A 21,786-nucleotide genomic window follows, 5' to 3' on the forward strand; every position below is an offset into this window, starting at 1 on the left:
TGGGTTCCACGAGAAAACATTTGTGTATATCTTTTATGTTTTCACCATTACATTTTTTTCTTCTCTTTTAAGAATTCATTTGCAGGTAATTTATGTACAGGGTTAAAGCTACAAAAAAATCCATCTATAAGATCAAGAAATAAAATCCAAAGATCTCATAAACCTTTTCTAGCACCCCTTAAGCATAAAAGCCATCCAGTGATGCGCTCGCACTATCAACTAAACTTAAGCACACATATGAGCTTACTCCTAGAATTTTTTGGGATGACAACAAAAACTTGGGCTATTACTTACCCAATAAATACAAGGAGAACATGCAATTTGAGTGCACTTCTTAATATCACAGGAATTCAAACCCATTTCCCATCCACAACCTAAAGGTGTACGCATTTATTTTTAGTTTATCACGGCTCAACTATACAAAGCATATCAATAGTAAACAGGCCAACAAACGATACTCATAAATTTAATGGAAATAATACAGAGATTCATGTTCACACAACAAAAACATAAATTCAACCATTCTTCAAGAAATTATGCATGAATCCAACATTCTTGTAGTAATTACAGGAATCACATTTCTTTTCATACAAGGGATACATATCCTTCACATCTACCATGATAAACTTCATAACCAAAATTCACATAAAATCATTGGCATATTGAGCATTACTGCACAGACAAATCAAAATTATACCATTCTTCAACACTAGTCCATGCACTTAATACATCTTTACTCAGAAGATTGACCAGGGCATCAACCTACAGGAACCAAATCTCACATATACGATTAATATTCAAGCAGTTTACTCAACATAACCAATACTCAAGATATCAACACTCCAAATAATTCATGAAACCAAGTTTCATACATTCAAAATCGACACAGTAGGTATTCATGGGAAGTTCACTTGCACATATAAATAAAATAAACACGTATCTTATATCTAAAGTCTGGCAACTTATATTGCGACTTCAACTATCCACCCAACCTTAGACAAAATGTTGCCAAGTCTTTCTTGTAGTAGTCACCCCCGAGCCAAAATCCGGAGCTTGAGGACTGTTAAAATTGTAAAATCAGTACTTCTGACTAAAACAAGGCCTCAAAAGGTAACCCACATTTACCCACCATCAGCCAAAAGTTAGCACAAGAGCAATAATTCACTTCCCTCATGTTTTATCAACAAATTCCAATTGTTACATAATATAGATTGTTAACTTGGTCAACCTCACTTTGAGGTTCTTCCTAGCATAAAGACTTACAGTTCAATACCAAGAGGAGAGTTCTTTCAACTTTTGGGAAGGTTCATCAACAAACAAGCTACCATGGGAGTGTGGAAATCACTTACCAGGTAGTTCTTGAGGGAAGGCAAGCATCAATGCTTCAACCCCAGGGCAACTCCTGGTGGTTCATCAGTCTCACAAGTACCTGAGTGTCTCCACCTCATGGCGAGTAGGTTCATCATTCTACAAATCTCCTAATGGGTTATTGAAACCTTTGGAAGCCACTTACAGTGGTTTCATGAGCCTAAAGTCAAGCCACTCCTCTGTAAATTCTTTCATTTGAGTGAACAAGCCACACACAGTGGTTTCATCAGTTGCGCTGCCACAAAGTGAACTCCCTCTATCAGAATGAACTATGTTCCATTTCTAGGAAAAAAATAATATAATAGAACCGAACCAAGTAGCAAAACACCAAAAAATTCAAACCTTCATCCTCCCATCACCGATACCTTAAATAATTATCTCCTCGTCCTCCAATTATGATGTTTTCCCTTTCCCAATGCATAGAGATGATGGCCTCTTTCATCATGCGTAGAGGTGCTTTCCTCTTTTGTGGTGCACATGGGTAATTGTTTTTTTCATTAATTTCTCTCGCTAAAGGCTATCGTCGCCATCTCTAGTTATGTGGGATAACCTCTTCGTTGCCCCTGTTAGTTTGTCGGCATAGCTAGATTTCCATTTAATTCCCACTCTCTCTCTTTAAGTTTTTTTTTTTCCATGGAGATGGTGTGGTTCCTGACCATTCCTTTTTCCAGTCAAATTTATTATGCAACTAGTTCACTAAAGCATGAAATTCAACATTAATATTAACATGGTCTCCTCAATCAAATCTCCTTCCCCAAACTCTAGAATTTATGTCCAAATTTCTCACTTGTTTTAATTTAACAGAAGTAGAGATAATATTTACAATAAGAGGGAATTCGCCAAGGTTGTCACAAACAACATGATAGTATATAGTTCTAACCACTCACAACATGAGCAAGAAGAAAAATCTATTGAACAAGGAAGAGCGGTAGATTATACTGATTTAATGCATACCTTGAGGAGTTTAAGGGAACAAATAGGAAGTTGCAAGACTGACAAGGAAAGGCTTGTCAAAGAACATGAAAGACAAGAAAAAGTCAATGTAGTCATATTGCAGAGCCTCTAAAACTTACAAAGGAAAAAGTAACATGAGTGGGAAGCTAGTCATAGAGGCAGGTGGAGTTCCACATAACAAGAAGAAAATACTAATGGAGCAGATGAGATCATATCCAAGAAAAGGTATAGGTTGTCAATTCAGGGCACGAGGAGAGGGGTTACTCAATTTGATAACCCATAACATAGTACAAAGCATTGGATACAATTACCCAGTGACATTCATAGACACCATCATCATCATTATCATTATAAGAAGGGAAAAGGAAAGGTGTATGTACTAGAAGAATTTAAGAAAACCATACCTCCTATATTTGACAATGAAATAAAGAGAGAAAAAGATGTTGAAGCATGGTTTCTCGGGATGAAAATTTTCTTTAGAGTTCATGACTACTCTGAGAATATGAAAACAAAGGTGGCTACGTTTAGCCTGAAATGCAAAGCTGACATATGGTGGGAACACTTAAATAATGTAAAAAGCATAAAATAAGAAGAAACATCTTGGGGTGAGTTTGAGGGACATTTCAAGAGAAAATATCTATCCAAAAGGTATTATCAGAGCAAATCTGAGTTTTATAAACTTAGAATGGGGTAGATGTCTGATGAGGAGTATATTACTAAATTCTTGGAGCTACTATGGTATGTGCCTTACCTCAAGGAGGAAAAGGAAAAGGTTCAAATATTCATCAGTGGATTGCCACAATCCTTCAAAGACATAATCGAATTCGATGAGCCATGAACATTGGAAGATGCAATCCGAAAATTCAATCATTGTTATGAATAGTCAAAACCCAAACTAGAATCCAAGAGTGCTTGGAAGGTGAGAAGTGGTTTGAAATACAAAGGAAAAGGGCATAAGAAGGAGTGGAGGCTACAAGATACGAATAAAATGGAAAGCCCAACTCTAGCAAATCATAACCAACCCCAATAAAAAATTAATTATGAGAATGTCTAGAGATTGAATTACCCAGCCCACAAGAGAAGAGATCAACAATTTTGGTAGAGGACCACATAAATGCTAGACTTGTAGGGAAAATCACATGAGGAAGGATTTTCCACAACATAAAAATGATGGATCGAAGTTGTACAACATCTGAGAGGGTAAAAAAATTTAGAAACTGGCCTAGAGCATACCCAGGATCTATGTAGCATTGGACAACAGACATGTCAGCTATCAAGCATCCATAATTGATATGGAAGGTAAGATTTGCGATGAACTATCTCTATTTTAATTGATACAGGATCTAAGTATAGCTATGTTAGCCCATAAATCATGGAGCAATGCTAATTGGCCAAGAAATTGCATGAGGAATCATGGTAGGTCCAACTAGCCACAAGAGCAAAGAAAAGAGTGGAGAATTGGGTGAGATTATTCCCATTAGAGTTGAATGGCATGCCAATTATTACCAATTTGAACATATTACCACTGGGAGTGTACAACACACTATTGGGAAGGTATTGGCTATATATGCATCGCACAAAGGTAGATTTCTTTGAGAAAACCATAAAATGCTTAGATGAGACAGGGGAGAGAAGAATATTGCAAGAAAAAATAAATTGACGTCCATGAGATTAATAACAGCCATGCAAGAAAAAAGAAGTCACGGGAAGGGGTGCATCTTATTTACTATTCAAATTAACAACACCATCGAAGCTAACAACGGTGTTGAAGGTGATGGCCAAGACATTCTAATGAAGCATCCCATTTTAAACCAATTCTAAGATGTATTTCCAGAAGAAATCCCAGGGTTGCCTGCTCACAAAGAAGTGGACTTTTCCATTGAATTAATTTCAAGGGTGCCCCAATATCCAAGGTTTCATATAGAATGAGCACTCTAGAGCTAACTGAGCTAAAGCTACAACTCAAAGAAATGTTGGACAAAGGATACATAAGTACAAGTGCGTCTCCATGTGAAGCACTTGTCTTATTTGTGAAAAATAAAGATGGCACACTAAGGTTGTGCATTGATTACAAACAGTTGAATAACGAAACCATTAAGAATAGATACCCCCTACCACGAATTAATGATTTATTTGATCAACTAAGGGGAAAAAAAATATTCTCCAAGATTGATTTAAGATTTGGATACCATCAAGTGCGCATTAAATATGAAGGCATCCATAATACAACATTCTAAACCAAGTATGGGAATTATGAGTTTGTGGTAGTGCCCTTTGAGCTTACAAATGCACCTGCAACTTTTATGTGCTTAATGAACAACATGTTACATGCTTACCGCGATAAATTCGTAGTGGTTTTTGTGGAAAGCATATTGGTCTATTTCCAAGACCAAGGACGAGCATGAAGAACATTTAGTTACAGAGGTATAATTTCTAAGAGAACACAAACTTTATCCAAAGCTTAGTAAATGTGACTTCTTCTAGTCACAAATCCATTATTTAGGAGATATTGTCTCAAAGGAGGGAGTAACTGCTGATCCAAAGAAGATCAAGGCCATCATGGAGTGGCCAACACCGAAGAATATGACAAGATTAGATCCTTTGTGGGATTGGAAAGTTACTACATGAGATTCATCAAAAGATTCTCCAAGATTGGTTATCCAATCACTATGTTGCAAAAGAAGGAGAAGAAGTATGAATGGATTGTTGAATGTGTTGCAAGTTTCGATCAGCTGAAGCAACTTCTCATCAATGCACCAGTGCTAAGAGTAGCAAAACCAGAAAAATATTTTGTGGTTTGAATGGATGCCTGCAAATAGGGACTCGGTAGAGTCTTAATTTAGGAAGGCCAAGTAGTTTCTTATCAATCCTGAAAGTTAAACAAGCATGAGAAAGATTACGTAACCCGTGATATATAGGTGCTACCTCCTTGGTAGAAGATTCACACTAATGACTGCTCATTAAGGGTTGAAGTATTTGTTTGATCAACCTAAACTAAATGCTAGGAAACCAAGATGGCTAGCCACAATCAGTGAGTTTGATTTTGAGATTAAGCATATTAAGGGCAAGGAAAATCGAGTGGTTGACGCACTAAAGAAAAGGGTGCAACTATGCCATATATCATCCATAAGGTCTTATGGGATTGATCTCAAGGAAAGGATTGAAGCGATAGGGAATGAAGATGAAAAATATCAAAAATTAAAAGGAAATCAATAATCACTTATCTAAATTGGATCACTATATTGCTTTTCATCCATATCGATGCATTTGGAGTGGAAAAAGTGGAGGAATCAACTCACGGCACCGTTTTTACCGGCAGGACCTAGTTTGGCGAAACGAGGTATGAAACCTTCCAGGAGCGTTTTGAGGCATCAAATGGCGTTTTGGGGGGTAGAACTTTGTCGCTTTCCCGTGCATCATTTCATGTTATTTTACACATAAATATATTTCCACCTATGCAAGAAGTGCATGAATCGGAGTCCGTATACAAAACTTATGCCACTCAGAAGTTGACCTTCATGTTTTCACACCTATAGTCCGGAGGATGTCGCGTCAACCCCCATTATTTACGGAGAAGGGGATAGCCACATATTTGTGATGTAAAATACTCTAGAAGAGTCTATATTGTAACTCTAGTTAAGAGTCGATGTAGTCAAACTTAACCACTAGTAGGTTATCGGCTTGTGTTGTAATCGAGCCACCAGGAGGAAGAGGCACTCCATTCTTTCGAGAGAATTTTGTTCCATGGTTGAGAAAAGATAGCCAAGAGAGATAGGAGGTAGAGCACACAAAGAGGATTTGTGCACTGTAACATCCCACGGGCCACAAGCATTACTTCTCTATACCTGCATCCATATACAGAGAAAGAGAGCTAAGCGGACTCACCTTCCAGTTGAGTTTTCTCCCGAAAGGGTTTCCTAGAGAGCATATCTTGTGTCTTTTGTGTGTGTGTGTGTGTGTGTGTGTGTGTGTGTAAGTGCTTATTTTGCCGTTCTCTACTTTTCTGCATAATTTCCATTCACATGCATTCCCTAATTACAGTTTGATCCACAAATCATAAAGTTTAATAAACTATAATAATATAGAATTTTCAGAGTTTTAATATAATATTATTAGATCTATTGTGATGAATTGTCCATTGGAATATCCATGAAAATTTACAGATCAAGGGTGAAAATGATAAGGAGTATTACCTCACAAAGGATGGGCTGATTCGACTAAAAAAAAAAAGAATTTATGTGTTAGATGAAGATAACCTAAAGAAGCTTATATTAAAAGAATTCCATGCAAAGCCATATTTTGGCCACTCAAGTTACCAAAAGACTCTAACAAACATCATTAAATTATACTATTGGCATGATTTCAAAAGAGATAGGTGGTTGATTTTATTTCTAGATGCATAGAATGCCAACAAGTGAAAGTTGAATGCAAGCATTCAGCTAATTTACTGCAACCTATTCCCATTCTGAAATGGAAATGGGAGGTGATTTCCATGGAATTTATTATAGGGCTTCCAAGGACATCTAGGTAGCATGATGCAATCATGATCGTCGTTAACAAACTAAGCAAGGTGGTTGACTTTGTAGTTGTTAAGTCTACAAACACAACCAATGAGGTGGCTCAAGTCTTCATAAAAGAAATCATAAGATTGGATGGAGTCCCCGAGAAAATTATCTCGAATAGAGATTCCAAGTTTAGTTTAAGGTTTTGGAAGGAACTATATGCAGGCGTGGGGACAAAATTGGCTTTCAATACAACTTTACCATCCATAGACGGATGAGAAAATAGAGAGTAAAAAAGGGTCCTCAAGGACGTGTTGAGAATATATGTGATTCACCAACCAAACAAATGGGAAGAATACCTTCAACTTGTAGAGTTTGCATACAATAAGGGTACCAGGAACCCTTGAAGATGAGCCCATTTGAAGCACTGTATGGGAGGAATTGCAAGACTCCTATTCACTGGAGTAATCCAGTGAATAGGGTCCTCATTAGGCTTGATATGTTAAAATAAATAGAGCAAGAAATGGAAATTATTAGAAGAAATTTGAAAATGGCACAAGATAGATAGAAGTGCTACACAAACCAGCATAGGACACATAAATAGTTCAAAGTTGGAGAGCATGTATACTTGCAAGTTAGACCGAAGAAAATATCCTTGAAAATTGGGTCATGTGCCAAGTTGGCAGCATGGTTTTGTGGGCCATTTGAAATAGTTGAAAGAATAGGGTTAGTAACCTATAGGTTGGCCTTGCCTCCATCAGGGAAATTTCACAATGTTTCCCATGTTTCTTTGCTTAAAATATATGTGTAAAATTTTAATCATGTGAGTGACTAGTTTGTGATATAGGTATATCCAAAGGGATAATTCTAGTTGGAACCTCTATGCATCCTTGAATGAAGGTGGCTCACGCTCTGAAATAGAGTCATAGAACAAGTCAAGGTCTAGTGGAGGCACTTTAGGCCTGAGGAATCTACATGGGAAATCACTTATCAAGGGCGAGAAGCTTATCCTTTTTTGTTTACTTAATGAAGTAACTATAAATAAAGTCGTAAATAAAATATACAGATTTGTGTCTATAAAGATTAAGATAAATTTTCTTTTGGCCTAAGCCCTATTTTGTTCTGAGTTCAGTTATAGAACGTCGAGGATAGTGTTCCTCCAAGGGGGGAGGGGTTTGTTACAGCCCTAGATAATTCCCTCTTATTGTAAATATTATCTCTACTTCTGTTAAGATTAAAATGTCAAAGAAATTAGGACACATATTTGAGAGTTTAGGGAAGGAGATTTGCTTAACGAGATTAGGCTAATATTAATGATGGATTTCGTGCTTTAGTGAACTAGTTACATAATAAATTTTATTGGAAAAGGAATGGTCGATAACCATACCATCTCCCTAGAAAAAAATATGTAAGAGAGGGAGTGGGAATTAAATGGAAACCCAGTTGCATCGATAGACTGACAGGGGAAACGAAGAGGTTATGCCCACGAAACTATAAATGGTGGTGATAGCCTTTACCAGGAGAAATTAATGAAAATTAGAATTACCTTTGCGCATAGTGGAAGATGAAAGAACCTATTTTCACAATGGAAGAGTCCAACATCTTTGTGCACCAGAAAAGGGCAAACATTAGAATTGGAGGACGAGGAGATAATTATTTAAGATATCGGTGATGGGAGGAGGGGGGTTCATTTTTTTTGGTGTTGTGCTACTCGATTTGGTTTTGTTATGACCAAATTTTCCTAGACTTGGAACAAAGGTCATTCTGATAGACAGAGTTCACTCTGTGGCAGTGCAACTAATGAAACTACTATGTGTGGCTTGTTGGCTCAGATGAAAGAATTTATAGAGCAGTGGCTTGACTTGAGGTTGATGAAACCATTGTTAGTGGTTTGCTAAGGTCTGAATAATCCACTGGTAAATTTTCATATTGATGAACCTATTGTCCAAGAGGTGGAGACACTCATGTACTTATGAGGTTGATGAACCACCAAGTGTTGCCTTAGGGTTGAAGAACTGGTGCTTTCCTTCACTGGAGAACTACCTAGAATAGTGATTTCAACACTCCCGTGATAGCTTTCCTACTAATAAACCTTCTCAAAAGGTGAAAGAACTCAACTCTTGGTATTGAACTACAAGTTTTTATGCTAGGAAGAACCTCAGAGTTAAGGTTGACCAAGTTAGCAATCTCTGTTATGTAACAACTGGGAGTTATTGATAAAACCTGAGAGAAGTGAATTCCTCCTTCTTCTGTTAACTTCTAATTGGCTGGTCGATAAAGATGGGTTACCTTTGGAGGCCCTATTTCAGTCGAAAGTACTAATTTTTACAATTTAAGCACTCCTCCTCAAGCTTTGGAATTTGGCTCAAGAGTGACTACTCTAAGAAAGGCTTGGATGCAGTTTGTTTAAGGTTGGGTGGAGAGTTGAAGTCCCAATCTCAATTGCCAAGATTTGGATATAATATAAGTGTTTATTTTATTCATATGTGCGAGTGAACATCCCATGAATACATGTTGTGTTGATCTTAAATGTTACTTAAATGTATGAAACTTGGTTTCATGAATGATTTGGAGTGTTGATATCCTGAGTATTGGTTATTTTGGGTAAACTACTTAAATACTAATCATATCTGTGAGATTTGGTTCATGTAGGTTGATGCCCTAGTCAATCTTTTGAGTAAATATGTATTAAGTGCATGGACTAGTGCTAAAGAATGGTATAATTCTAATTTGTTTGTGTAGTAGTGCTCAATATGATCGATATGCCAATGATTTTATATGCATGTTGATTATGAGGTTTAATTATCATGGTAGATGTGAAGGATATGTATCCCCTGTATGAAAGGAGTGTGATTTTTGTAATTTCTATAGGATTGTTGGATTCTAGTATAATTTCTTGAAGAATGGTTGAATCTTTGTATGTGTTGTGTGGACATGAATCTTTGTATTATTTCCAATAAATTGATGAGTATCATTTGTTGGCACTTTTTCTATTCATATGCTTTTTATACTTTTGTTGTTATAAGCTAAAAAGAAATGCATACATATATATGTTGTGGATGGGAAGTAGGATTGAATTTTTGTGATCATGAGCAGTGCACTCAAATTGCATGATCTTTGTGCATTTTATTAGGTAAGTAATAGCCCGGGTTTTTATTGGCGTCCTAACAAATTATGGGAGTAATCTCATATGTGTGCTTCAATTTATTTGACAGTGTGAGCACATCACTATATGGATTCCATGCTCAAGGGGCACTAGAAAGGGTTCATGTGATCTTTAGATTTCAGATTTTGATCTCGTAGATGGCAAGTTTTATCTCTTCACAAGCAGTGTGATTTGGTATGGTGCGGGCTTGTGTGAAATAAGAAATAGATTCAAAAAATTCTATAAGTATAAGAACTCACAAAACACACTGAAATCCACCTATGAGACCCACCAAGTCGAGGGTCAGGCGAGTCGGATGAAGGAAAAAACTCATGTGAATTTGCACCCAACCAGGTAATGTGTTGGAAAAGATCGGGGGTCGGGAGTTTGGGTCAGTCATGATAGTCAGGGTTAGGGACTCTAGTGTAAGTAGTTGGTGACTCATGTAGAAGGAAAGACCATTGACCATGATGGTTGACGTGCTTTCCACGTAGACTCGACAGGTGGCATAGTGGCCACGTGGTAGGTTAGATGACATGGCAAGGCATAATAGGCCAATTTTTTATCAATCATGTCTCTTAATCCGAGAATCAAATTGAAGAAAATTTTATATCATTGGAAAGGTCTTGAAGAGAGGAATGCAACAATGTCATACATTTTCAATTTTGAGGAAGTTAAGAAGATCGAAAAAAATTTACCCCATTTCCACAACTAGACATTGAAGATTGGGTCAACACAGTAACTTCATGCCTCTAATCCTTTGTTGGGGTTGGGATTAGTAGGGGGTATGGTCTAGAGTTGTATCAGGGCCTCTAGTTTCAACACTTGGACTGGATGGGCTCCATCACAGAAGTAACTGAGCAAAGGTTCAACACTAGAACTTGAAGATTTGGTGAGGCATTAAAGCCTCATGATAAGTGTTAGGAGCTTGATTATTATTATGGATTGATTGTGTGTACAATATGGGGTATCCTTGTATGCATGCAACGTGGAACTAATAATGTATTTGATTGTATTGATACTAATGCACTAATTGAGGTGAAATTGGCAACTAATTATACACTAGTATATTTCCAGTAGCAAGCCAAGGTTATATTGTTTATCATGTATCTGAATTTCGTTAGAATCTAATAGTTATGTGTGTGTATGACAACACATAAAAGAGACCTAGGTCGAAGAGATGAAGGTCAAAGACCACCATAATAGAAAAGGATGGTACACCAGCTGTAAGGTTTGGGATGGGTCCTCAGTCCTCATTTCTCAGCTTGGCATTTGAGCCACTCGCACAAGATGACAGGGAACTCTACAAAGAAGATTTCGTGGAAATCAGAAAATAAGTATCCCCGCAACCAATCTTCTAGAGTAATATGTAGGTTCCCAGTTTACTCTATCGCCAAATCGTATCATTTTTTGTCTAACCATCGTTCAATATCCTCTCTAGTTGGCCTCCACATCCCCTTTTCTACCACATACCTTCACGTACCAACAATGGAACCATTTGTTGACACAAAGGGAAAATGACCTAGGGTTCAGGAATATGCCAAAAAAATGCCCATAAAGATCGACACTTTCTGGGCCTGCAAGCAAATAAGGTTTCACCTGAGAAATCTTGATGGGTTCGAAAAACCTTTGAAGGTTATGCAAGGAGACAGGGGATATGGAGATAATTTTAGCTCAAAGTAACCCATCCCAAGTCATCGCAATTGCCATATGTCGTAGACAAACCCATTGAACAAATATACATTCATAAACTCTTACTATGCCCAGTAAAGAACTCTTAGTATTTACCACAAGAATTGGCTTCACTTGATATATAGTTCAGATAGAAAATTAAGTGTTTAATAGGCCTTCATCTTATATGCGCAGAACTAACTTCTACGTAAAATAGCAAAAGAATAGGGTTCATTCATTATGGTGGCACAATTAATTACAACACATAAAATATTTATATAGACAATAGCCAGAAATCTCATGCAGACCCCATATTCCATTCATAGATTTCACTATAGACATAAAGCATTAAACATCTCAACCATAAATATGGAACATAACTCTCGAATAACTCCTATTGTATCAAACAACAAAAGGAAAATGTAAATTACCTCCATATATTCAATAACAAAGACTCATAATGTGGTCATTCCTATTATGCTACCAGCTAAATCCATACAATACAAAGTAAACAATATCCATACACTGACATTAGGTCAGAGCCTCAATACACTTAACCCCATATAATCAATTAATAGAAGAGGAGCATTATAAAATAGCATTAACAATACAAAACAAAACATAACATAACATAAACAAAATATCATCATCTACTGATCAACCAACTAAACCTGTGATCATCAACAACAACCTCTTTTATAGCTTTAGTCTTCCATATTCAAATTTAGGGAATCTCCTACTATCTCACCATGCCAGCTCACCCAAATGAGTTGTCCTCATGCATGCCAATCCTCAATCGTCCATCCAACCATACCTAGTTAAATCACCATCTTAGCCCATAAATCTCACCAACATGCACAACTGGTGGATACCTTATCAACTGAGGAATATTTTAGCATGTGTGCAATTATCTTCAGCCTTCGTCACACATCTGCATGATTTATCGGGCATTTGCGTGGTGTCAATCCCCCTATATGTAATATCCCCATACTTAGGCAAAATCTCAAAAAAATCCCCACATTCCTTCTTTACCCCAACAGTGTTCTCTCACTTTTGATGAGGACATCAAAGATGTCTTATTGTTTTATACATTTTTTTACCACTCCTCTATTGGCTTCCTTGTCATTGTTAGAAATAATGATAATAATAAGAGGGGGAGTGAAGCAATATTATATCATTTAATCAATCTTTACGATGTTTTAAATTATAACTACTCAATAACATAACATCACCATAAATCAAACACACACATAGATCATGAGACAAATATTTATGTGGAAACCCATAAGGGGAAAAAACCAAAATATTCTTTTAATTTTAGTGTAAATGAAAGCACCAACTTCAATTTACATCAAATTATGTAGGCACCAACCTACAGGAGGCTCCAACCTCCTTTTCTTTGCAAGCACCTACTTGTTGGAAGCACCAACTCCCATTGTTTACATGCACCAATATGTTGATATTTTTAGGAACTTTCCTGAAGGAGATTTCAATCTCCCGATAGAAAAATTTAATATTAGTTTTTTTACCTTCTCTTATCTTCTCTTTGCAACACCCACTATGTATTTGATTCTCTACAATTTCTTATACATAACATCTTTAAATCTCACCAATCTCCACTCACATTATATGCTTAGTTCTTCTCTGCACACCCTATCTCCTATCTATTTTAGATTTATGACATTTATTACATTTAAATTTTTCCCAATCCTCTCATGCCAGCAATCTTTCTCTCTCTCTTTTTTTTTCTAGTTTTTCCCAATGAGTGACTCAACTTATATAAATTTATGTAGCTTTGCTCCCTCTCATGAACTCCTACAATTCATTTTGTCTTCAATATCCTTTTCATCTTCTAAATCATGTGAACATGAGACATTTTTTCTTCCCATCATTTGATTTTTGTAGCTATCTTAGATATGGGATGTTTTTCTTTTTTGGCGCTCCTTGAAACACCAAATTTCTCCGAAATTTATTAAATTTGGTGCCTGGGCCAACGCTCCCGAAACACTACCAAAATTCAAGCTTAGCCCTTTATTTCCAATCTCCTTGATGTATATTACCAAGGACTTAAGGCCAGTAGGCGCTTAGCGTTGAACCTAAGCAATTTAACCTCTCTATATTAAAAAAATCTATCAGTTAAAGAAATATGGCCCTCCACCATCTGGATCGACCAAAGCACAAGCGATGAAGGATATAACTGGACCTCAGGTGGGCAGATTAACATTTGTATGAAAGGAATCCAATGTAGGACCCACATCTAGGACACCATACAATAATATGGGTAGAGCAAGGGGTTGACACTCCAAGCAACATCCGTATCCTGGATCACCAGATCCATCATCCACATTCAATTTAAAACCATTATCCAGTGAGTTACCCATGTTGTAGTAATAAAGGTATATCTATCATCTGGTCTCGTGGAGGGGTAAAAAACCTTGGGACATTTAGATTCTTTGGATTATCAAATTGTCGAATGACCTTGTGCCTCTAGACCAGAAAAAGCACGAAAAACCACTAAACTTCTTAACACTTGAGGCCTTACAAACAATGTCTTGGCGTGAATCTGAAGGTATGCATATCATTTTCCATGTTGTCTCTTTGTTGCTTATCATGTTTCATCACCACCATGTCATTTCTCTTCCACCTGGTAGGTCATGTCGCTTTCACATCACTCTCCACAACCTCTCGTGCTACATCATCATCACGTCATTGCCACATGTCACTTGAAAAAGGGCCACTTAGCCATCTAAAAATGTCGAATCCACCTACTCGTGTCCTCACCTCAGGGTGTCAAGTCATCGACTTGGCACTTGTCTCTACCATTTTGTGCCACATCATCAACTTGACACATATCTTTTCCATTTGGTGCCACGCTTGTTGTCACATTATACTGGGGTCCACTTCTATTTGGTGTTGGGTCAACGTTGTATCCAATAGTTTTATTTGTGTATTCCCTGTTATACCTCCCACACCCCGGATGGTCGAATAGGTAATGAAGACCTAGATTAATTTGACATCTACCCATCCATGCTACTAATCAATATCTGCCAAACTCAACCCTGGATGGCCAAATAAGACATCCATTGACCTGTCAGAACCATGACCATTTGGAACTATGCCTTGGCTCCATAAATTCAAACTCATGTTTTTCTTCATTCTTGGGGAGTTAAACTAAGTGGCATATACCATCAGAAAACTCTATGAGAAGGCTATCAAATCAAACACTTTTCATGCAATTTTGAGCAAGGTACCTACAGGTAAAATGCCTTAAAAAATAGACTATATAGGCTAAAGATCCAACACTCATCAAACAAGATAGACTTCCAACTCTTTGGAATCAAAGAAAACTTCATGCATATAATAATGACACTAATGACAATGAGTACCCCAAAACCTAACATCAACGACAACAACTGCCAACACACTCAATGATCTCCTCCTTTGCAATTGTTGGAAACACCACCAAACATTGCTTGTCATTGATGACCTTGAGTGTGACTCCCTCTATTAGCCTGCTCATTATTTCTATTTCCTCTCCATATATAGTGTCTATGTACACATTTCATCTCCAATTTTTGTTCATTCTCCCCCTTTGACACTAATGGAAAAGGGTTCTTGTTGTTGCACCAATATATTATCACAACAATGGCTTGTTTGAAAAAGAAAATTCTCTCCTTTGATATCAATTCACTAAGTTATATTTTTGTTGCTTTACAATAGAGCCAATGCACACTTTAGTATGTCAATTTCACCCCGCTTTAGTATAACAGGCTACTTATGCCCGTGATTGTTGAACATTACTCCTCCTCTCTCTTGCATGGGCCACCAACTTAAATCAACATTGATACCAATTGATGCAAATGCAAAATTTCCTTGCATGGTCCTTTGATTTCACTCAGATCCCCTTATACTTGTACTACTCCTACTAATCTTAAAGCCCCCCTGAGCTTGTTCTATTTTCTTCTCTCTAACCATACAATTATCCTTGGACATATTTGGACAAATCATATGTTTTTTGGGTGAAGAAAACTAGTGAAGAGATGAGTGATATATCACTCCCAACTTTTGCCTCAAGTACTCGAAGGGTTATCTGGTAAGGGGTTTGGTGAATATATCAACTATTTGTTCCTTTTTTGATATATATTCCAACTTTACAATCTGATCAACTACTTGTTCCCAAAGAAAGTGATACTTTATGGGTATATGTCTAGTTTTTGAGTGAAGAACATGCTTCTTGGATATACTTATAACACTTGTGTTATCACATACAGCAGGAATTTATTCATCATAAGCTACCTTCATATCTTGCAATTTTTGCTTCATCTATAAAATCTTAGTGCAAAACATTGCTATTACTATATACTTGGCTTCAACAATAGAAAGTGAGATAAAGGTTTTTTTTTGCTAAGCCAAGCCACCAAACAATTCCATAGGAAAAAATCACCACCACTTGTGCTCTTCCTATCATCTACGTTGCTAGCCCAATCAACACCTATGTATCCAATCAATGAGAAGTTCTGACTCTTGGAATACCAAGATCCATAATCCACTATTCCTTTTAGATACCTAGAAATTATCTTTGCAACTAACAAATGACTTTACTTAGGAGCTTATTGGTATCTTGCTACCAAGCCAACAACTTGCATTATGTTTGGCCTTAATGTTGTTAGGTGCAACAAGTTACCAATCATTGGTCTGAAATAATTTTTTATTTATCTCTGGTGACTCATAATCTTTGCTTAGCTTACATCTAGTGAACATCAGAGTGCTAACAGATGAACACTCTTAGATTCCAAACTTCTTAAACATTTCTTTGAGATACTTGACATGGGAAATGAACATGCCTTTTTCTGATTATGTAATTTGTAAGTCAAGCAAAAATGAGAGTTCTCCAAGAATAGACATCTCGAATTTAGCTTGCATTTTAGTTGCAAACCTTTGTCTTAAGAAATCTACATTACTACCAAAGATTGTGTCATCAACATAAACAACAATAACCAAAAGATTTTCATTTTTTCAAATTTGATATACAAATTACTATCAACTATCCCTATTTTGAAGCCGTGCTTTTGTAGATATTTGTCTAATTTGGAATACCATACCCATGGTGCTTACTTTAGTCCATACAGTGCATTTTGAAGCCTGCATACATCCTCAAGATTGTTTAAAAGCTGAAAACCTTTAGGTTGTTGTATATAGACATGTTCTTCAAGTTCTCCATTCAAGAATGTTGATTTCACATCTATCTAAAATATTTTGAAATTCTTATGACATAAAATGCTAAAAACATTCTTATCGCCTATAATTTTGCTATAGGAGCAAAGGTTTCTTCAAAATATTTTCCTTCAACTTGGGAATACCTTTGCACACCAATCTAGCCTTGTTTCTTATGACTTGTCCATCCTCATTTAACTTGTTCTTGAAGACCCATTTTGTACATATGACATTTTTATTTTTTAGTCTTGGAACCAATTCCCAAGTCAGATTCTTTTTTATTTGATCTAATTCCTCATTCATGGCACTTATCCAATGTTTGCCTTGACTTGATTGAGAAAAGTATTTGGGTTCAATCATGGACAACAGGGCAATATGTGCTTGACTAGAAGTGCCTATTAGATTTCTTCTATTTTGAACTCCTACTTCCTTATCACCAAGAATTTGATTTTCAGGATGATTCTTTTCTGCATACCTTGAAGGAGGTTTTAGATGAGAGCATGTTGCCTCTACTTCTTCACCTCTTCTGATTCCTCCTATTGTTCTTCCTCGCATTAATTATTGATTAATTGGGTTGGGACATCTTGGCTCTTTCTCTTTTAGAGGTAAAGGCTCATCCACTTTTACATCAATGTTGTCTACAATCTTGCATAGTCTTTTATTATAACATCTATAGCCTTTGCACTTGCCATTTGTTCCACTATTCTATTTTTCTTTTCAACCACACCTTTTTGTTTTTAGGTGTTTGCATTGACAACTATCTTTTTATTCCATGTTCTTCACAAAAATCATCAATCTCTATTGAAGTAAACTCCGAACCTTTGTCACAGCTTAGGCATTTTAATTTGCAATCATTTTGGTTTTCATAAAGGGCTTTGACGATTTTGACCTTTTCAAAAGCTTCAAATTTCTCTTTCATAAATATAACCCAAGTCAACTTGGTATAATCATCAATAATCAACATAAAATATCATTCTCCGCTCGGTGCATTAGTTCTTGAAGGTCTGTAGAGACCCGATTGATGAGTGATCATTAGTCTTGAAGGATACTTGAACTTGTTTTCCAAATTGACATGATTCACAAACTATATTTGTAGGCTTTGAAATCTTTGGAAAATCCATTATAGCTTGCTTGTTATTGAGCTTCACCATATGATCGAAATTTAAGTGTCATAACCTTCTCCGCCATAACCAACTCTCATCAAGCTTCCCTAAACAACATTTATCATTTTCTTCGTTGAGGACGTACACATTACTTGTTGTTCTCATGGCCTTTGCTACCACTTTCCCTATGTTTGTCTTTTTTATTTCACAACCTTTGAAATGGAAAGGGACATCATATCCCTGGTCACACATTTGACTCACGCTCAACAAGTTGTGTTTGAGTCCATCCACAAAAATAAAATTTTGAGCCTTTCCTCTTCCATTGTCCAAGTTAATTGTGCCTTTACCCGTGATTTCGCCCCAAGCATTATTAGAAAACGTAAATATTTCTTGTCTTATCTTCTTTTAGTGATATGAATTTAGTCTTATCTGTTAGGATATTCCGACACATAGGAAATAGTTAAGTTCAACTTGGTCTAGTATAGAGTTAGGTAAAGTGTGTTTCTTTACCGTTGTACATTTTGTAACTTACAATCCGACGGTCACGATATGTTGATCCGACGGTTCACTCTTCCTCGGTATTACCGACACTTGATCGTGGCTTGACACCGATTGGTCCATGAGTTCTATTTAAAGCGCATGGAGGGTCATTGTTCGAAAAATCCGTGCATGAGAGAAGCTTATGTAAATTTTCATTCTTTGATTAATAAATTGCCTGTAGTAGCCACGTTGGCGCAGGCCGTGGACTGTTTCCCTCTTTGAGGGTTTTAACCACGTCAAAAACACTGTGTATTGATCTGTGATCTGGTTGTGAGCGGTGTCCTTTTGGTGTTCTTTCTGAGAAACTTACCCTGTAAATTCCTACATGGTATCAGAGCTATTTGAGGGCCGCGTCCATTGGTGATCCAAATCTGAAGCCGGTAGAACTGCATCCGACTGTCGTTTCCTAGATCTGTTGTTTCTGACTGCTTTCGGGCCGAGAGGACTGCTCTGTTGTGTTCGGAGCATCTGTTCCAGTGAGGAACCCCTTTCGTTTCATGCGAAAAGGTTTCCGGTAGCCCTAGCTGCGTCATTTTTAAGATCTGGAGGTATACAGTCTTTTATTTGCAGTTCACTGTTATTTTCTCTCTGCTTATTTCCGTTTCGGTTTATTTAGCTTTTTTTTAACCGGATCTATACCTTTCATTTCTGCGTATGCTCTTTGCCCTGCGACTCTGTGCGATCTGGGCAAATCAGAAACAGAAATGAAGGATTTTTCTCATGCGTATGCTATTTTCCCTGCACCTTAGTGTGATCTCGGAAAATCAGAAACATTGAGAAAAATATTTAGTTTTTCGGCTAAAGCTAACTTTGAGCCGCAAGGTTCATTTTTGAAAATATCTAGTTTTTTTGGTTAAAGCTAACTTCGAGCCATAAGGTTCGTTTTCTTTGCATGTCCGTGTTGGGTTTTGTGTTTTGTGTTTTGTAGGGAAAAAGAGCTTTCTCAAGGCAAGCACGCAAACCAAGGCCCCCCCTCTCTCTCTCTCTCTCTCTCTCTCAAATTTTTTGTATAGATCAATTGGTTCAAAGCTATTTTAAGAGAGTAGAGGTCTTGGGTTCAAGTCTCCATTTTGTGGGGGCGGATTATTTCATTCCCGCACATTCGTGCACTTTGCCGGCAACTTCAACAAATTTTTTTCAAAAAGCCATAACTTCTTCATCCGGAAGCCTTTTTCAGAGTCGTTTTTTTTAAAACACCCTAATTTTTCGAGATCTATCCATTGGAACACTTACTTTCAACATCTTCAGCTTCAGTTTTTTTTTAAATGGAAAGTCCATGCCAAGTCATTCTTGACAGCACTAACTACTTCCAATGGATATCCTACATGGAAGATTTACTTAGAAGTAAAGGTCTCTACAGAATAGCCACAGACCAAGAGAAGAAACCAAAAGATGAAGACAAGGCTGCAAAATGGGAAAATAGACAAGATCAAGCACGTGGTTTGATAGGGATGTCTATTTCTCCTGATCTTAGATTCCATATTGCAGAACTTGAAACTCCTCATGAAGCATTGGAACAAATCACTAAAGTTTTTGGGATTAAAAATGAAATTAGAGCCCATCAACTTGAAAATGAGTTGCTTACATTGGATCCTAATAATTTTTCTTGCATTGAAGATTTCTTGTCCAAATTCAAGACCCTTAGATATCTCTTGGAAGGTGTTAAGGTTAAGAAAGAAAGATAGTAACCTTATTTATTCCATCCTTACTAAGTTGGGACCAGCCTACTCTGTATTTGTTTCCACCTTCCATTCTACAAGGGAAGCTTTCATTTGTCAAGGAAAAGACTACAAGGCCCCTTCCTTTGACTCTTTTTGTGATTCTTTAATAAGAGAACAAGAAAAACTCTTATACCTTGGTCTTCTTAATCTTGGAAACTCTTCCAAGAAAGCGTTAGCCGCCCAGCAGCAACCAAATTCAAAGAATCCTAAGAAGTCATATCCTAAAAAGAATGGTCCTAAACCAAACAAGGGTCCTAAGCAAACTCAGCCTCAAAATGAAAGATCATTTCAGCAAAATGATAAGACCAATAAAAACAAATGGAAGAAGACTGATAGACATTGTAACTTTTGTAATCGAGATGGCACTTAGAATCTAAATGCTTTAAGAAGATGGAAACCTTGGAAGCCGCAATGAAGAAACATAACATCCATGTGGAGCATTCTTCAACTTCAACTTCAACTTCATCTTCAGGAATGGCACTTTCTGCATGTCGCTGTCAATCATCTCAATCTGGTTATGCATTAAATGTATCTTCTTCTTCTCATTCTCATGAGTGGCTCATTGATTCTGGAGCCTCTTATCACATGGCCAAAAACCAAGCCATGTTTTCTTCTTTAAATGATTGTAACACCAAAAATATATATGTTGGTGATGATAGATCTCTTAATGTTGTAGGGACTGGAACTGTTCATCTAGACAATGGTCAGTTTAATGATGTATTATGTGTTCCAACCTTATCCTGCAACCTTCTATCTGTATATCAGATAACTCATTCAGGTGAAGGTAAAATTGTTGAATTTTCACCTCATGATGTTGTAATCAAGGATCTGAGAGATCCTAAACAGATTCTAGCTACTGGTATTGCTGATGATTCCACAAGGTTGTATAAGTTTTCACAACTTTGGGTCATCAAATCTTCCCTCAGTATTTGTTGCTCATAATGATGAAGTGAGCAAACTTTGGCATGAGCGATTTGGTCACTTAAACTATCGCTCCCTTCAGCATCTATGTAAAGAAAAATATGGTGACAGGTCTTCCTATGGTATCTTGCAGAGATGGTGTTTGTTCCGGATGTGTACTCGGAAAACATCATCGGGACAGTTTGAAAAACGTGCCTCTTGGCACGCCTCAGCCCCTTTACAGCTTGTGCACAGTGATTTATGTGGTCCACTTCCTGTTGCTTCATTCTCTGGCTGCAAGTATTTCTTAACTTTCATTGATGATTTTCTCCAGACGCCCTTGGGTATACTTCTTAAAACTCAAGAGCGAAGTATTTAACACATTTTTTGGCCTTCAAAGCCTTTGTTGAAAAACAATCTGGACATCAAATTTAAGCTAAGAACTGATAATGGTGGAGAATATGTTAAAAACACATTCGTCAACTTTTGCACCGAAAATGGAATTCAAATGCAACATACTGTTCCATACACTCCACAAACAAAATGGTGTAGCTGAAAGGAAAAATCGCACCTTAAGGAAATGGCTAATTGTATGCTGCAAACTAAAGGACTCAGTCTTAGTTTTTGGGCCGAAGCAATTAATTGTGCAAATTATATAATCAATCGCA

Source organism: Pinus tabuliformis, chromosome 6, assembly GCF_031772625.1.
Source record: "Pinus tabuliformis cultivar Carrire ecotype Pingquan chromosome 6, CPIR1, whole genome shotgun sequence".
NCBI classification, from domain to species: Eukaryota; Viridiplantae; Streptophyta; class Pinopsida; order Pinales; family Pinaceae; genus Pinus; species Pinus tabuliformis.